This window comes from Lucilia cuprina, chromosome 4 (genome assembly GCF_022045245.1).
Source record: "Lucilia cuprina isolate Lc7/37 chromosome 4, ASM2204524v1, whole genome shotgun sequence".
Lineage (NCBI taxonomy): Eukaryota > Metazoa > Arthropoda > Insecta > Diptera > Calliphoridae > Lucilia > Lucilia cuprina.
This window is the reverse complement of record NC_060952.1, coordinates 92,015,729-92,022,560: the sequence shown is the minus strand read 5'-3', so window position 1 is coordinate 92,022,560 and position 6,832 is coordinate 92,015,729.

Below are 6,832 nucleotides of genomic sequence, written 5' to 3'. Positions count from 1 at the left end.
AAATGGAAGTGATCACAGATTTCCCTTGTTTTTGCTCTATCTCTTATAGTTTCCAAGAAAAACGGACTTTTGGTATGAAATGGAAGTGATTACAGATTTCGCTTGTTTGTAAGAAAAACGGACTTTTATATTTTCACTCAAAATATCGAGTTTTGGTAGAAAATGGAAATGATCACGGATTTCGCTTGTTTTTGCTCTATCTCTTATAGTTTGCAAGAAAAGCGGACCTTTATGTTTTCACTTAAAATATCGAGTTTTGGTATGAAATGGAAGTGATCACAGATTTTGCTTGTTTTTGCTCTATCTCTTATAGTTTCCAAGAAAAACGGACTTTTATGTTTTCACTCAAAATATCGAGTTTTGGTAGGAAATGGAGGTGATCACAGATTTCGCTTGTTTTTGCTCTATCTCTTATAGTTTCCAAGAAAAACGGACTTTTATGTTTTCACTCAAAATATCGAGTTTTGGTATGAAATGGAAGTGATCACTGATTTCGCTTGTTTTTGCTCCATCTCTTATAGTTTCCAAGAAAAATGGAAATTTATGTTTTCACTCAAAATATCGAGTTTTGGTAGGATATGGAAGTGATCACAGATTTCGCTTGTTTTTGCTCTATCTCTTATAGTTTCCAAGAAAAACGGACTTTTATGTTTTCACTCAAAATATCGAGTTTTGGTAGAAAATGGAAATAATCACGGATTTCGCTTGTTTTTACTCAATCTCTTATAGTTTCCAGGAAAAACGGACTTTTATGTTTTCACTCAAAATATCGAGTTTTGGTAGAAAATGGAAGTGATCACAGATTTCGGTTGTTTTTGCTCTATCTCTTATAGTTTCCAAGAAAAACCGACTTTTATGTTTTCACTCAAAATATCGAGTTTTGGTAGGAAATGAAGTGATCACGGATTTCGCTTGTTTTTGCTCTATATCTTATAATTTCTAAGAAAAACGGACTTTTATGTTTTCACTCAAAATATCGAGTTTTGGTATGAAATGGAAGTGATCACAGATTTCGCTTGTTTTTGCTCTATCTCTTATAGTTTCCAAGAAAAACGGACTTTTATGTTTTCACTCAAAATATCGAGTTTTGGTATGAAATTCAAGTGATCACAGATTTCGCTTGTTTTTGCTCTATCTCTTATAGTTTCCAAGAAAAACGGACTTTTATGTTTTCACTCAAAATATCGAGTTTTGGTATGAAATGGAAGTGATCACAGATTTCCCTTGTTTTTGCTCTATCTCTTATAGTTTCTAAGAAAAACGGACTTTTATGTTTTCACTCAAAATATCGAGTTTTGGTATGAAATGGAAGTGATCACAGATTTCGTTTGTTTTTGCTCTATCTCTTATAGTGTCTAAGAAAAACGGACTTTTATGTTTTCACTCAAAATATCGAGTTTTGGTAGGAAATGGAAGTGATCACAGATTTCGCTTGTTTTTGCTCTATCTCTTATAGTTTCCAAGAAAAACGGACTTTTATGTTTTCACTCAAAATATCTAGTTTTGGTAGGAAATGGAAGTGATCACGGATTTCCCTTGTTTTTGCTCTATCTCTTATAGTTTCTAAGAAAAACGGACTTTTATGTTTTCACTCAAAATATCGAGTTTTGGTAGGAAATGGAAGTGATCACTGATTTTGCTTGTTTTTACTCTATCTCTTATAGTTTCCAAGAAAAACGGACTTTTATATATTCACTCAATATATCGAGTTTTGGTAGGAAATGGAAGTGATCACAGATTTTGCTTGTTTTTGTTCTATCTCTTATAGTTTCCAAGAAAAACGGACTTTTATGTTTTCACTCAAAATATCGAGTTTTGGTAGGAAATGGAAGTGATCACAGATTTCGCTTGTTTTTGCTCTATCTCTTATAGTTTCCAAGAAAAACGGACTTTTATGTTTTCACTCAAAATATCGAGTTTTGGTAGGAAATGGAAGTGATCACTGATTTTGCTTGTTTTTGCTCTATCTCTTATAGTTTCCAAGAAAAACGGACTTTTATATTTTCACTCAAAATGTCGAGTTTTGGTATGAAATGGAAGTGATCACAGATTTCGCTTGTTTTTGCTCTATCTCTTATAGTTTCCAAGAAAAACGGACTTTTGTTATGAAATGGAAGTGATTACAGATTTCGCTTGTTTGCAAGAAAAACGACTTTTATATTTTCACTCAAAATATCGAGTTTTGGTAGAAAATGGAAATGATCACGGATTTCGCTTGTTTTTGCTCTATCTCTTATAGTTTGCAAGAAAAACGGACCTTTATGTTTTCACTTAAAATATCGAGTTTTGGTATGAAATGGAAGTGATCACAGATCACGAGTTTTGGTAGAAAATGGAAATGATCACGGATTTCGCTTGTTTTTGCTCTATCTCTTATAGTTTGCCAGAAAAACGGACCTTTATGTTTTCACTCAAAATATAGAGTTTTGGTATGAAATGGAAGTGATCACAGATTTCGCTTGTTTTTGCTCTATTTCTTATAGTTTCCAAGAAAAACGGACTTTTATGTTTTCACTCAAAATATCGAGTTTTGGTATGAAATGAAAGTGATCACAGATTTCGCTTGTTTTTGCTCTATCTCTTATAGTTTCCAAGAAAAACGGATATTTATGTTTTCACTCAAAATATCGAGTTTTGGTTGGAAATGGATGTGATCACAGATTTCTCTTGTTTTTGCTCTATCTCTTATAGTTTCCAAGAAAACCGGACTTTTATGTTTTCACTCAAAATATCGAGTTTTGGTATAAAATGGAAGTGATCACAGATTTCGCTTGTATTTGCTCTATCTCTTATAGTTTCTAAGAAAAACGGTCTTTTATGTTTTCACTCAAAATATCAAGTTTTGGTAGGAAATGGAAGTGATCACAGATTTCGCTTGTTTTTGCTCTATCTCTTATAGTTTCCAAGAAAAACGGACTTTTATGTTTTCACTCAGGTTTTGGTAGGAAATAGTAGTGATCACAGATTTCTCTTGTTTTTGCTCTATCTCTTATAGTTTCCAAGAAAAACGGACCTTTATGTTTTCACTCAAAATATCGAGTTTTGGTATGAAATGGAAGTGATCACAGATTTCGCTTGTTTTTGCTCTATCTCTTATAGTTTCCAAGAAAAACGGAATTTTTATGTTTTCACTCAAAATATCGAGTTTTGGTATGAAATGGAAGTGATCACAGATTTCTCTTGTTTTTGCTCTATTTCTTATAGTTTCCAAGAAAAACGGACTTTTATGTTTTCACTCAAAATACCGAGTTTTGGTATGAAATGGAAGTGATCACAGATTTCGCTTGTTTTTGCTCTATCTCTTATAGTTTCCAAGAAAAACGGACTTTTATGTTTTCACTCAAAATATCGAGTTTTGGTAGGAAATGGAGGTGATCACAGATTTCGCTTGTTTTTGCTCTATCTCTTATAATTTCCAATAAAAACAGACATTTATGTTTTCACTCTAAGAATTCAATTTTTTAACAATCACTAATGTTTACAAATGATCTGACTAATTAAATCATCCTACTCTTCCTCCCTTATTTCTTGAATCATGCAAAAACTTGTCTTCCATGAAAACATCATTTATCAACGTTTTAAGTTTCATTAATGTATGTGACATTTTTTCTGTTGGTTGGGCATTTTTTGTTGGGGTCTAGGTATTCACTGAAACGTTCACTTATAGCAAGTCTAGCATACGGTGATTTTTGACAATGATAATGGTTTATGATGGCAACCATTGTTAGTGACAGGCACACACACACATATTATATTACGTTAAAAAAGTCCCTGTAGTTCAGGAAGACTATCATGGTGTAGTGATTTTAAAGTGCGGAAGTAGAAAACTGTTTCACTAGCACGATAGATTTTTTATAGAACGCTTTTGCTATATTTATTACAGAAATCTTTCTCTGGCGAGAGAGTTTTGTTAGAAACACTAAATAAGAATGTAACATGTAGTTACACATTTCGAAAAAGTAACTATCTCTCTAGTGATACATAAACTTAAGAAACTGTCGGGTTTTTTTTTATATGTAATATCTTTACGAGTGTTTACTGCTAGGATGTACACATGTATTGCAAAATGTCAAACCACGTGTAAATAAAGATTGTGTTAAAAATAACATTAAAACAGTAACAAAAACAAGAGAAACCACTAATAAATACTCAAATACTCATACCAAACCAAACAACCACAAGCGAATCAAACCACCCACTTAACGAACAATATCAAGAGAATTATAACTATGGGAGGACAATGACGAAAAGGCGGAGTGATGATAATGATGACGATGAAAATGTAAAAACCATTTAATATAATGCAGTCAGTCAGTTATAAGTGTTACTGATAGTGAATGGACCGACGACATATTACTTCCGCTGTTTTGCTGTTGCATGGGGTCATTTTAGGCCAAATATTAACAATGAATGATACAAACAGCCCATCATCATGATACCTGACAGTTTTTTTTTTTGTAGATTTTTAAACAGTCATGTTTGTTTTTTAATTCCCAAAAGGCGTTTAAGTTTTTATTTAACTTTGACAAAATTTGCTTAATTTTTTTTTTTAAATTTAATCATTCTATTAGTTAACTTCCTTTTCTGATTAAACTGTTTAACTTTGAAACACAAAAAGCTTTGCAAACTTTTCATTAACATCATAAATGTTTCGTAAAAAAACCTAAAAACCATTAAGTATTTCTACTTCAATGAGTTGCTGCTTTACAGGCATTTAGAAAGTCCTTTATCTCACTGTGATTTACTGAAAAAATTCATAAGAAAAAACAATGAACACAATTTGCAGAAACAGATATCGTAACAACCACACTCTCACGTACGAGAAAATCATAAAAATTAAAATGACAACGGAAATAATGAAAGTAAAAGTTGTGGGCGATAGAAACAGTGAAGCTACAGAGGAAGCACACAAATTCGTAGTATTCTTATTAAGTCTTTGAAACAGAACTAGAACAGAACTAGAACAGAACTAAAACTGAACTAGAACTGAACTAGAACTAGAACTGAACTAGAACTGAACTAGAACTAGAACTGAACTAGAACTGAACTAGAACTGAACTAGAACTAGAACTAGAACTGAACTAGAACTGAACTAGAACTGAACTAGAACTGAACTAGAACTGAACTAGAACTGAACTAGAACTGAACTAGAACTGAACTAGAACTGAACTAGAACTGAACTAGAACTGAACTAGAACTGAACTAGAACTGAACTAGAACTGAACTAGAACTGAACTAGAACTGAACTAGAACTGAACTAGAACTGAACTAGAACTGAACTAGAACTGAACTAGAACTGAACTAGAACTGAACTAGAACTGAACTAGAACTGAACTAGAACTGAACTAGAACTGAACTAGAACTGAACTAGAACTGAACTAGAACTGAACTAGAACTGAACTAGAACTGAACTAGAACTGAACTAGAACTGAACTAGAACTGAACTAGAACTGAACTAGAACTGAACTAGAACTGAACTAGAACTGAACTAGAACTGAACTAGAACTGAACTAGAACTGAACTAGAACTGAACTAGAACTGAACTAGAACTGAACTAGAACTGAACTAGAACTGAACTAGAACTGAACTAGAACTGAACTAGAACTGAACTAGAACTGAACTAGAACTGAACTAGAACTGAACTAGAACTGAACTAGAACTGAACTAGAACTGAACTAGAACTGAACTAGAACTGAACTAGAACTGAACTAGAACTGAACTAGAACTGAACTAGAACTGAACTAGAACTGAACTAGAACTGAACTAGAACTGAACTAGAACTGAACTAGAACTGAACTAGAACTGAACTAGAACTGAACTAGAACTGAACTAGAACAGAACTAGAACAGAACTAGAACTGAACTAGAACAGAACTAGAACAGAACTAGAACTGAACTAGAACAGAACTAGAACAGAACTAGAACTGAACTAGAACAGAACTAGAACAGAACTAGAACAGAACTAGAACTGAACTAGAACAGAACTAGAACAGAACTAGAACAGAACTAGAACAGAACTAGAACAGAACTAGAACAGAACTAGAACAGAACTAGAACAGAACTAGAACAGAACTAGAACAGAACTAGAACAGAACTAGAACAGAACTAGAACAGAACTAGAACAGAACTAGAACAGAACTAGAACAGAACTAGAACAGAACTAGAACAGAACTAGAACAGAACTAGAACAGAACTAGAACAGAACTAGAACAGAACTAGAACAGAACTAGAACAGAACTGGAACAGAACTAGAACAGAACTAGAACAGAACTAGAACAGAACTAGAACAGAACTAGAACAGAACTAGAACAGAAAAACTAGAACAGAACTAGAACAGAACTAGAACAGAACTAGAACAGAACTAGAACAGAACTAGAACAGAACTAGAACAGAACTAGAACAGAACTAGAACTAGAACAGAACTAGAACAGAACTAGGACAGAACTAGAACTAGAACTAGAACAGAACTAGAACAGAACTAGAACAGAACTAGAACAGAACTAGAACAGAACTAGAACTAGAACAGAACTAGAACAGAACTAGAACAGAACTAGAACAGAACTAGAACAGAACTAGAACAGAACTAGAACAGAACTAGAACAGAACTAGAACAGAACTAGAACAGAACTAGAACAGAACTAGAACAGAACTAGAACAGAACTAGAACAGAACTAGAACAGAACTAGAACAGAACTAGAACAGAACTAGAACAGAACTAGAACAGAACTAGAACAGAACTAGAACAGAACTAGAACAGAACTAGAACAGAACTAGAACAGAACTAGAACAGAACTAGAACAGAACTAGAACAGAACTAGAACAGAACTAGAACA